The 12,860-nt window shown below is 34.2% G+C and overlaps 1 long non-coding RNA gene across 1 annotated transcript; it reads left to right on the top strand.

Annotated features, from left to right (window-relative positions):
- The first annotated feature begins 758 nt into the window (after positions 1-758).
- Positions 759-1,283, top strand: LOC142237748 (uncharacterized). The gene is made up of 2 exons (XR_012722565.1): positions 759-1,006; positions 1,074-1,283. It is a non-coding gene; the product is annotated as an uncharacterized LOC142237748 (long non-coding RNA).
- The last annotated feature ends 11,577 nt before the right edge of the window (positions 1,284-12,860 follow it).

Below are 12,860 nucleotides of genomic sequence, written 5' to 3'. Positions count from 1 at the left end.
GAAATAAAGTGAATTCTAAATATTTCTTGCCATTACTTTCAAATTATTAACCGAGGTTCAAAAAGTTTGTTCATAAATTTTTATCGAGATACAGATTTTTTTTTGATTAACAGCCTGTTTCTGTATATCGATCGATCTCTGGAGATCGACTGAAATGTAAACAAACAGGAGAATTTATATGTAAAAATCATCGGTAGAGCTCGTTCGATATGCAGAAACAGGCTGTAAACAGCGGTGCCAACTCTGACGATTTTTCGTCATTTTGACGATTTTTGATGGTAAATTTTGCCTTTGACGATTTGACGACGATTTTAAACAACGTAGTTATGAGTTGACGATTTTTTAAAATGATCGACACAAGTGTTTCTTTTTAAAGTTTTTTATGACGATTTAACGATTTTTCAAAGTGATGTAGTTATAAGTTGACGAATTTCATAAGGTGTAATGTAAACAAGCTTTTTTAATCTCAAAATATGACAATTTATATGTAGCTTGCTTCCAACCGTCTCCAATGTAGAAAGAAATTTCAAAGCAATCAATATAAATAAACCTAAAATGCGGAATTCCTTTGAAACTTAAACATTGTAAGGTATTCTTTTGTCTTGGCTTAGTTAAATTCACTTTATTCATTACCGTAATAGAAATAATAAAAATTATACACGAGCCAGTAATAAGGATTTAAATTCGCTTGGAGAATAGGACATTTTTCTGTCAAGAAAATTTTGTTAAACAATGTAGTATATGCCCTGCCAGCATTTCAAAGTTCCATTTCATCCTCATCGCTACCACAGACTCGTAAATGTCACCACAACCATCGCGAACTGTGATGGGGAAAGCATATCAAAAAGTACAAAATGTACATGAAAGTATTTTGCCATCACTACTGTTAGAAGAGCCATTTTATTTTTTGTGAAACGCCAAGCGCAACCAGCTTGTTATATTTTATTTAAATAAAAACGAAAATAAAGTTCTGAAAACATAGATATTACGCTTAAAATTGTGAAAGGTATATGGTGAACAATTTTCGACTTTCCAAATAGAATAAAGTGATCGTTTTTCAAATATTTTTCCAGGCACGCTGTCTCCATCGAAAATAAACAAACTGGCTGATAGACGCTGCAATATGTAACTTGCTACTTATAACTCAACATCATTCTTTTATTAATGCAAAAAATTATGTTAAATGTGATGAGATAAACCCAAAAATGTTATATTTATAAGAAATTATAAATGTTTAATCAAATCAATAAACATCTACACAATCGTGTTTTACTTGACCACAATGATTCTTCTACAATTACCTTAAAATGCACTTTTTCTGATAGTTTGCAGGGGTTCTTATTGGCGTCCTTCGAAATTGATCTAAATAGGCACCTAATAATTGCACTGATGAGAAACTTTTTCGTAGTAACTTGGCGTGGTACAACTTCTCAATAGTGACGGCGCTTTTCCGACGAGTTTTTGATGTCGTATATGATTGTTTTCGACGTAGTGGGGATTCTCAGAAGCGCCCCCAAATTAAAAAAAATGTTGGCAGGGTGTAGTCACAATCAGAAATATTACTTTTAATTAATTAAAAATTTAATTTAATCAATCTTCGTTTAAAAAACTGAAAACTAGATGACTTAATTAGAGGGTTAAACGGAATTATTAATGTTTTTTTAATAAAACTTTTAATTTGTTCCTTTTTCAGCCATTTTATGGGTGACGATTTTTTGACGAATTTTTTGGGACAAATTGACGATTTTGACGAAAAATATTTTAAAAATTGACGATTTTCAGCCCAAAACAGTTGGCACCACTGGCTGTAAATCACGAAATCAATACTTTAATTGAGTGTGCGAAAACAAACGAAACGATTGACGAACATATCAAAGTCACGAACCTTTCAATTTTCAACAAAAGGAAACGTTTTGTTTTCGTTCTCTCCTTTAATTGAAAATGGTAATATAACTACCATCACGAATATGATAATATCAATCACAGAGTATATTAAACATAAAAAATACTTGTTTAAAACATTATTAATTTCTGATGATTCAATTAATAATTTAATTAATATTTACTGCAAAACTCAATAAATTTGCTGCCCAATAAAACATTTGGTTGGACTACAACTATACATCAATTCTATTTCATTAATTTTTTATATTCTTCTTAGTAGTATTATAACAAATCAATTACTTGTTAATAAGATATTTTAAGCATTCATTTAAAAAATAAATTCAAACAAATTCTTCTTTTTTGTTTTGATTAAAAATTTGTTGTTCAATGAAATTTTTATTTTACTATGTCAACATTTTGTACATTTTTTCCATTAAATTTAAATGTTGAGGCAATCAATATTTAATTTATTTATTAATATAAATATAGTTTATAATTTATTGTGTTATATAAAATAAGACTTGGTGCCAAAGTTAAAAAAAAAATTGCAATGGATATTATTTTAAGAATAGAAACAGTCGTTTTGTCTATATTACACCCAGAGAAATGATTGGTTGGAATTCGTATACTAATATTTTTAATGTAAATCAATTCAAAATTTTAGAACGTAATAGCAAATAGAACAACCCAGCAAAAAAGCGTCGCCAAAAAAGTAATGAAAATGTTCTTTTTGGATCCGGAAGTGGTGCAAAATTAACGCAGAAGCGATGATTTTAACATGGGCTTGTCATATGACGGAAGTCCTCCATTTCAACAGCCGTTGCACTGAATTTGCATCACTTCTTTAGGTGTGATCCGATTTCAATGTTTTGGATGTAAATTAAAAAAATCTAAGACCTTTTGTCAAATAAATAATTTTTATAATTTTTTATAATTTTTAATGGATTCTAACGCTTGTTGAAAACGTTTGACCTAAAATATTTTCAAAAACTCACAATTTTTTCAGATTAGATCTAGCATTTTATCGGCAAAATTTAAATGATTTGTACCATTTTATGAATTCTTACTCTGGTTCTAACCTATTTGAAACAAAAAACAGTTAAAATTATCCATGAAAAGCATGAAAAAACCAAGTTATAAAAATTTTAATTAAAAGAACTTCCTGGGTAGTTAAAATAAAGAACATCATTGGGAGTGCATCTTCTGGAAGTGCTTTTAAAGTTGTGCCTTTGGAAGAACTTCCAAATTTTTTTGCTGGGAAACGATTAAAAACTAAACTGTTCTTTAATCGGTGGTTTGTTTTCTAATTATTTTTTTTTTGTTATCAATATACCGCTTTGTTTTCTCTATGCATTTTTTTCTTTATACATTCAATGTTCCTAAAAAGTTTCGAAAAAAATTTTGTTTGAATTTACATATGCCAATTACCTGACGCAAACTTTTGTTTTCAATAAAAACACAACTTCACTCTATAAATGCATAAGCAGAACTGAATGCAGCAATAAAACTCGAAGACACAAATAGTAATAAAATACATACCTGCCGTCAGTGTTGCCAGTATTGGGGATTTTTCCCCAAATGAGGGGAATTTTTTCGTGAATGGGGACGAAATTTTTGAGCAGGGTACTTGGGGGTTTGGTGGGGAATTTCCATAAATTTGGGGATTTTACGGAGGTATTTTCGAAATCCGTTAATTATAATAAATCAGGTATGCAATAATTTATTTTGGGGCCCAAATGCTAATTTGTAATTTTACTCAGCTAGGATAAGACATTCAACCCAATGAGTGTTTTTCACATACAACACCTTTTCAGTTTCAGTTATCTTGAAACAGGTAATCTTCAATACATTTTCAAATTGTTTGCGAATTACTTCCACCGAAAAAAAGTGAACTGTTTAATAGGAAGAATGAACTACCACGCACGAAAATTGAACTAAATTTTACTCCACATTTTGAGATTTCCACAAAGCGTTGTTAAAACCTAGAAATTTTAATGCCCTGTTGTACTTTTTAACTGCAGTTCACGAAATTACATTATCTCATAGAAGAAAAATTAACTAAAAGCAAAAAAGAAAATAATTGGCGCCAAATCATGACCATTTTAACCATACAGTAGTTCATTCTTACTATTTTTGGGAATCGTACGAAAATTTTCATTTGTTTTAGTTCATATTGAACTTATGTGTACGGTCATTGAACTTTATACTCACGATTAGTTCATAAAATTATTGAGACATACTTAAAAAAAAGTAAGCTGTGGAAAATTTCGAAAAAAAAATAATAAAATTTAACTAGAAGCAAATAATTTTTTCCAATAAAAATAAGTTAAATTTAGCGTTAGTTTAACTACATCCAGAAAAAAAATTCCTTCGAAACTAAAGGAAAAATTGTTTATCTATTTAGTTTAGCCATTTTATTTCCATTAAGTTAAATTTTTGTGTGAATAATAAAATTTACTTGTTTCAGTAAAAAAATCCTAAACTGAAAGCAGTTAGGAATAGTTCATTAACTAGAATAAGGCATGGAATTTTACTAATACTGTTTTCTTCGCTGGGTATAAGAATTTACTACTGAACAAGAAAATTTTATTCACTGATAACAAAGCATTCGTAAAAATAAACAAAAACCGAACTAAAACCAAGTTTCCTCAAATTTTGTAAAATTTCTTATAAAACGATAACACTGACTTCCTTTATTATAGAAAGCTTACCATACATACGAATAACACTTGGCATAGAAAAATATTTTACTTCATTCGTACTAAGAAGTATTCAATCCTTTCAAAACTTAAGGAAACACATTTGTTAGAATATAGGAAATTTTCCTATATTTCTTTTATCTACCTGTAATCGATACCTGTCATCGATATGTTTGCGCGTGGGTTGTTTTTTTAGTTGGAATCGCGTTGTTATGATATACGGAGAGATTGTTAAGAAATAATATAGTAAAATAATATAATAAATAACAAATTAAATATTTATTTAAATTAGTGTGAACATTTGTCTTTTTTTGAAAATTATTGAACATAAATAACAAACAATAAGTCGATCAATGTTCGTGATGGTGTATAAAGAAAGACAGCAACAGAACAACAACCCCTTCATTCGTCTTCATTTTGAAATCAATTATCAGGTAGCATTCATACCGTGACGCTAACCTTTTGTGAAAAAATTGGTTTATGATTTTTTGTAGGTATTGACATTGTAAAAGGAGGACAAAATCGTTACGCAGCATCTTATTAAAAGTGAAAGGAACAAGAAGAAGAAAAGAATTACGTTTTAAAGTTGGTAACTTTACATGGAAATTGGAAATAATAGAATAATAAGCTAATATTTCAATGCCAGTCGATGCTTTTAATTCTTAATAAATATATTTAATATATCAATAAATAAAACTGTATATAAAAACGAAGGTAAGCAGTTCTAATTTGAAGTAAAAGGTTTACCACAAATACGTAAGATTTTTCCAAATGAATGAAAAAAGTTAAATAAAATCATTCCATATATGAATTCAATTCAGTTAAATTTTTTCATTCTGTAGTATAGTGGTACATAAACATAGGAAACTGTTAACTAATATATGGAATGCATTCTACCTAATTTCAACGAAAATCACAGCGTTCCAACAAATAAAAATGTCTTTGGCGCTATACGAAGTTCAACTTTCTTCACAATGAATTCATTTTAACTTAAAGAAGTGGTCACTTTTTTCTGGGTGTACGGACATTTTTTTCTGTGAATGTTATTGGTCACATTGACTTCAAAAAATTTCAAATTGACGTTGTATAAGCGAAATTTATTCAAACAATATAAACTTAAATTTTTAAGAAATATAACTTTTAGTACAGACATCTTTTATTCAACTGAAAGATTAAGGCCGATAAAAATTTATTGGGAAATTTAAAAAAATAAGAGTAACTTTGGCTTTGGTGGCACCCTGCATATACAATATCATGCTTATTTACTATTCATTTATAATAGCCAATGTCCTTTCTGACTTAATTTTTAGCCAAATATCAATACAAATTTCCGGTCCAATGCTGTATTATATGTAGTGATGGATTTGAACCGATCATATGTGAAAATCTTTAAATTTCTTTGTGTGTCTAATGTAATTTACAACATATAATAAATTTAATAGTGATTTTCCATTAATTGTCCCATTCATTCAAATTGTTTGTCATAAAGATAAATCAAAACATGACAGTTGTGACTATCACGTATGCTGTTGAGGTTTCCAAATATTGGTTGTAAACACTGCTATATCAGACAATAATTGGTTGTGGTAAAAAATGCATTGATTAAATTCTGATATTGCATGGGCCTGAATTATTCGGTTGCAAAATAATTGGTTGACACAACAAAGTTGTTCTCTGTCCGTATATTTTGTACCACTATACCTACCAGAATGAAAAAATTTAACTGAATTGAATTCATATATGGGATGATTTTATTGAACATTTCTCATTCAATTGGACAAATCTTACATATTTATGGTAAACCTGTTTACTTCAAACTTAGAACTGCTTACCTTCGTTTTAAAATACAATTTATTTATTTATATAAGCAATTTTTTCTTCTACAAAATACATGTTTTATTAATATATTAAATATACTTATTTAAAATTAACAGCATCGACTGACCTTGATATATTAGTTTGTTATTCCACTATTTCCAATTGCCATGTAATGTTATCAACTGTAAACCGCATTTTTCTTCTTCTTGTACCTTTCACTTTTAATACGTTGCTGCCTAAGGATTTTGCCCTCCTTTTACAATTTCAATACCTACAAATATAAAAAATCATAAACCAATTTTTTCACAAAAGGTTAACGTCACTGAATACTACCTGGTAATTGAAGACGAATTAAGGGGTTTTTATTCTTCTGGTATTTTCTCACTAATTGAAAATAACAAATATTTTATATATTTTATTTGTTATTTATTATACTATTTTACTAAATTATTTTTTAAATATCTCTCCGTATATCATAACAACACGATTCCAACCAAAAAAAAAAAAAACAACCCACGCGCAAACATATTGATTACATTGATGACAAGTATCGATTACAGGCAGATGAAAGAAATATAGGAAAATTTCCTATATTCTAACAAGTGTGTTTCCTTTAGTTCGGAAAGGATTAAATACTTCTTAGTACGAATGAAGTAAAATATTTTTCTATGCCAAGTGTTATTCGTATGTATGATAAGCTTTCTATATTAAAGGAAGTCAGAATTATTATTTTATTGGAAATTTCACTAAATTTGAGGAAACTTGGGTTTAATTTAAAATAACAAAGCATTTATTTTAACGAATGCTTTGTTATCATTGAATAAAATTTTCTTTTCCAGTAGTAAATTCGTATACCCAGCGAAGAAAACAGTATTAGTAAAATTCCATGCCTTATTCTAGTTAATGAACTATTCCTAACTGCTTTCAGTTTAGGATTTTTTTACTGAAACAAGTAAATTTTATTATTCACACAAAAATTTAACTTAATGGAAATAAAATGGCTAAACTAAATCGATGAACATTTTTTCCTTTACTTTAGAAGGCACTTTTTTTGGTTGTAGAATTACACTAATGTAATATTTTTTTTTTACTTTTTATACTCTAAACCACATAGTGGTCAGGGTATAATAAGTTTGATCGGCCAAAAAATGTGCCTACCAGAAATATTGATTTTAGACCCCATAAAATATATAGCGATCGACTCAGAATCACCTCCTGAGTCGATCTAGCGCTTGGTGTCCGTCCGTCCGTCTGACCATGTATTTGTTGTTCACAGGTTTCCGGTCGCAATTATTAACCGATTTTGATGAAATGTGGCACAGGGATTTTTTTGGGCACAAGAACGAACGCTATTGAATTTGGAAGAAATCGGATCAAATTTAGAAATAGCTCCCATATATATGTATCGCCCGATTTCGACAAATGGGGTCACGTTGCGAGTTTTTTCAAACGGATCGTCACCAAATTTGGCAGAAGGTAATCCTTTTCACCGCCCTTCAAGTCTGCAAAATTTCATGAAAATCGGTTCAGATTTAGATTATAGCTCTCATATATATGTATCGCCCGATTTTCCCAAATTTGGCCACAAAACCTTTATTTATCAACCGATCTTACTCAAAGTTGGCTAAATATAATCTTCTAAAGCACTAACTATGTGTGCAAAAAATCATAGAAATCGGTTCAGATTTAGCTATAGCTCCCATATATACACAGTCTCACATAAGTTTACATACCCTTGAGGCTTTTAGCTTATAACTAAACATGTTTCTTGTTGTTGTTTATAATCCAGACTAAAAACATCTTCTTGAAAATGGACAAATACTTTGTTTTTCAAATTAATTTACAAAATCTAAAGCATATATATGCATATTTTATTATATTTTAATAATTAAAGAAAATACAATTTCTTAAACCGTATGTAAACTTGTGTAAGACTGTGTATGTACCGCCCGATTTTTCTACATTTGGCCACAAAACCTTTATTTATCAACCGATCTTACCCAAATTTGGCTAAATGTAGTCTTCTATAGCACTAGGTTAGGTTAGGTTAGGTTAAAGTGGCAGCCCGATTAAGATTCAGGCTCACTTAGACTATTCAGTCCATTGTGATACCACATTAACTAAAAGTACCTATTACATATGGGCACTTCTAGTTTTAACCGCTGAACCTTCTTGATTATTTTTCTTTGTTGAACCAACCAGATTGTTCCAAAAACAGTAGCAGACTGCTTAAGTTAACGTTTTCCAGATCCGCCAGTAATCTGAAGCTATATGCTCCTAAAAGTTGCTTGCGCTTTACACAAAATGCAGGACACTCACACAAGAGGTGTTTAATTGATTCTTTTTCCTCCGCATCATGACAGCTCATACAATAGTCATTATACTTCGCGCCAATAGTTTTTGCAAAATCGCCTACCAGGCAGCGACCCGTTATAGCAGATATCAGGAGTGATATCTGACGTCTCGAGAACATTAGCATATCTAGTGTGCGGTTTAAGTTGAAATGGGGCCATATTTGCTTGGTGTCGTTACAACCCTTGCAATTCTCCCATCGAACATTTGCCATCATAACAGCCTTCTCACGTAGCATGAGCTTGCAGGTAGCTAGGGGCATACCAACAAATTCTAGTTCCCCTGGAATATGTAAGGTAGTCCCTAGCCTTGCCAACTCATCCGCTTCGCAGTTCCCCGGTATGTTCCTATGGCCAGGCACCCATATTAGGTGAATATTGTACTGCTCAGCCATCTCATTGAGAGATTTGCGGCAGTCGATGGCCGTTTTCGAGTTGAGGAACACAGAGTCCAAGGATTTTATTGCAGGTTGACTGTCTGAGTATATATTAATGCCCACATTTTTTGGAACATTACTTCTCAGCCAATTCGCCACCTCTCTTATTGCTAATATTTCAGCCTGAAAAACACTACAGTGATTAGGTAATCTTTTCGCTATTCGAAGTTCCAGATCATTAGAATATACTCCGAACCCCACTTGTCCATCCAATTTGGAGCCATCAGTGTAGAAATCTATATATTCTTTATTCCCCGGGGTCTGTGTGCACCACGCCTCACTGTTGGGGATTAGAGTCTCAAACTTTTTGTCGAAAAGTGGACTCGCCAAAGTGTAATCCACTACGTTAGGCACATCTGGCATTATTTTGAGGACAGAACTGTGACCGTAACCTTTTTCCGACCACAGCGATAGTTCACGCAACCGCACAGCCGCTGTTGCAGCCGACTGTTTGGCCAAAATGTCTAAAGGCAATAGATGCAGCACGACATTAAGGGAATTTGTTCCTGTCTTGCTGAATGCGCCTGAAATACACAAACACGCCATACGCTGAACTTTATCTAAACAAGTCGGTTTCTGAAGTGCCGGCCACCAGACTACAACACCATATAGCATTATAGGTCTAACCACTGCCGTGTATAGCCAATGCACAATTTTTGGTTTCAGTCCCCACTTTTTTCCTATTGCCTTTTTGCACGAGTACAAAGCTACAGTTGCCTTTCTCGCCCTTTCTTCAATATTAAGCTTAAAGTTCAGCTTCCTGTCCAAAATAACGCCAAGGTATTTTGCACATTCACCAAAGGGAATTTCAATACCCCCTAAGGAAATAGGCCTAACCGTGGGAGTTTTGCGATCGTTGCAGTACATGACTAATTCTGTCTTTGCAGGATTTACCCCAAGACCATTGTCTTTCGCCCATTTCTCAGTCATCCGGAGGGCCCTCTGAATAATATCTCTGATTGTGGATGGGAATTTTCCCCTGACTGCCAGAGCCACATCATCTGCGTATGCCACCACTTTTATCCTTTCTTTTTCTAGAGTAACCAGAAGGCTATTTATAGCAACATTCCAAAGAAGAGGTGATAGAACTCCTCCTTGGGGAGTGCCTCTGTTCACATACCTTTGTATGTTTGCTTGTCCTAGTGTGGCTGAAATACGTCTCTTCATTAGCAGTTCGTCTAACAGCCTGAGTATACATGGATCAACATTAAGAGTTGTCAGTCCATTTAATATCGAGCTCGGATGGACATTATTGAACGCCCCTTCGATGTCTAGAAACGCCTCGATTGTGTATTCTTTGACAGATAGTGAGCTTTCAATAAAGCTGACTAGTTCATGTAGTGCGGTCTCAGTAGACCTGCCCTTCGAGTATGCATGCTGTCCTTTCGAGAACAACCTTGAATCGATGTTAGTTCTAAGATAAATATCTATCATCCTCTCCAGAGTCTTAAGTAGGAATGAGGATAAGCTGATTGGTCGGAAATCCTTCGCCCTCGAGTGAGAGGCTTTTCCCGCTTTAGGTATGAAAACGACTTTTGTTTCCCTCCACTTTCCTGGGATGTATGATAAGTTGATACATCCTTTATATATCACTGACAACCAGGGGATAATTTTGTCAGTTACAGCTTGTAACTCCGCCGGAGTAATTCCATCAGGTCCGGGGGATTTGAATGGTCCAAAGCTATTTAGCGCCCATCTTATTCTAGTTTCCGATACAATTTCCTCGACAGGAAACGACCGCTGAGCAACTGTGGCACCGCCAGTACATGGTTCAATCGTCTGATTTCCAGGAAAATGTGTGTCCAATAGTACCTCCAGCGTCTCCTCACTGGACGTTGTCCAATTTCCCTCCGATGTTTTAATGAAACCTGGAGCGGAGTTGGTGGATGCTAGAACCTTCCGTAGTCTGGAAGCCTCGGACGTATTCTCAATACTGCTGCAGTAGTCATTCCAAGAGTTATGCTGAGCCTTTCTCAGTTCTCGCTTGTATCCTCTCAGATTCCTCTTGTAAGCGTCCCAGTCCTCAGGGGCTCTGGTGGACTTTGCCTTGTTAAAGAGCTTCCTGCAGGATTTCCTCATATTACTTAATTCCGTAGACCACCATGGTGGTCGATGTTTCCCCCTTGGCTTTCCTCTAGGGCATGCAGCTTTCAGTGAGATGTTGAAGGCCTTCGTAATCCGCTCCACTGCGTGTTCGATATCTTGCACATTTCTCATATTTGTCTCTGTTATTTCCGGTATCATCATATTGAACGATTCCCTATACCTATTCCAGTCAGCTTTCCTAACATTTGGCGAAAATATGGTCTTGGTGATATGAACATCAAATTTGAAACTGATGTAGCGATGATCTGAGAAGCTGTGTTCACTTAAAACATGCCACTCAGATATCATTTCATTCAGTTCTTGCGAGGCCAAGGTGATGTCCAAAACCTCTTGCCTGTTTTTAGTGACAAAGGTTGGGGCATCTCCCTTGTTGCAAACTACCAGATTAGTACGCAAAATAAACTCTATTACCGACTCTCCCCTTGCATTAGTATCACTACTTCCCCAAATACTATGATGCGCATTCGCATCGCATCCCATAATGAGTTTCGTCTTTGTTTTCAGTGACTCCTCAACTAAGGTCTTAACGGCACATGGAGGCATCTCCCTGTCATGTCCCATATAGACCGAAGATACCCAATATTTGCATTTGGCTATTTCTAAATTGGCAACGACAGTGTCTGCATTGCACATTGAAGGAAGCAGAAACAAGTTAAGCTCGTTTTTAGCAATTATACAGGCTCGAATTACATCGTTACCAGTATACTGCAATAGTTTGAACCCCGGAGTACTTAATTCACATATTTTGTTTCTATAAACATATGGTTCTTGAATAAGAACTATGTCTATGTCCCCTTTCATCAGGAGAACTTTTAAGGCAGCACATGCAGCCTTACAATGATGAAGATTTATCTGGAGGATCCGTAGGACCATCGAGATTTTCAACAACCGTCACATCAGCCGCTTCAATCGAGTCATCAAGAATGTCCTCTTCAGAGATATCGGTGACCCTCGCAATAACCATAGGTTCGACTTTGGTGAGTTCTGAGGCAATAGAAGCCTCCTCACGCATACGGTATATATCCATGTCTTCAACTTTGGTATCTCCCTCGACTTCGCAAGAGGATCCGCTTACTTCTGATTCAGACAGAGGCTTGTCCATTTCTGAATCCTTTAGCTGATCGTTTTTATACACCTTCATTTGGATATAATGAAAGCCATAACATACACGGCCCTGGGACTTTGCCAGATGTGGCAAAGACTGAGTGTTCAATATAAACACTGCATGCCGTCTTGGTCCATCCACTTCATCCAAACGGCCAACCTTCCAATCAGCTGTTGGAAGATCTGTTGGAAGTCTATTTAAAATAGATTCAGGGTCAGAAGGGTTTGCAGGTATCCAGGCATGTGCTCTAGGTCTAGCCGGTATGTCTTTCTTCTCGACTAACTCTAGAGCAGCTCCTTCCCAAACTTCACCAATTAGTATCAGAGCAGCTTTAAAACATTCTATAGACCTCTGGTCCTCAAATGCGACTAGCTTAAATCGTCCTTGATACCAACCAGCCTCTTGGTGTCGAGGATCTGGGCCGGGAAACTTTTCCAGCACCTGTGAGTAGACGACAGAC

Source organism: Haematobia irritans, chromosome 5, assembly GCF_050003625.1.
Source record: "Haematobia irritans isolate KBUSLIRL chromosome 5, ASM5000362v1, whole genome shotgun sequence".
In the NCBI taxonomy this organism is placed as follows: Eukaryota; Metazoa; Arthropoda; class Insecta; order Diptera; family Muscidae; genus Haematobia; species Haematobia irritans.
This window is presented reverse-complemented; position numbering and strand designations above follow the sequence as displayed.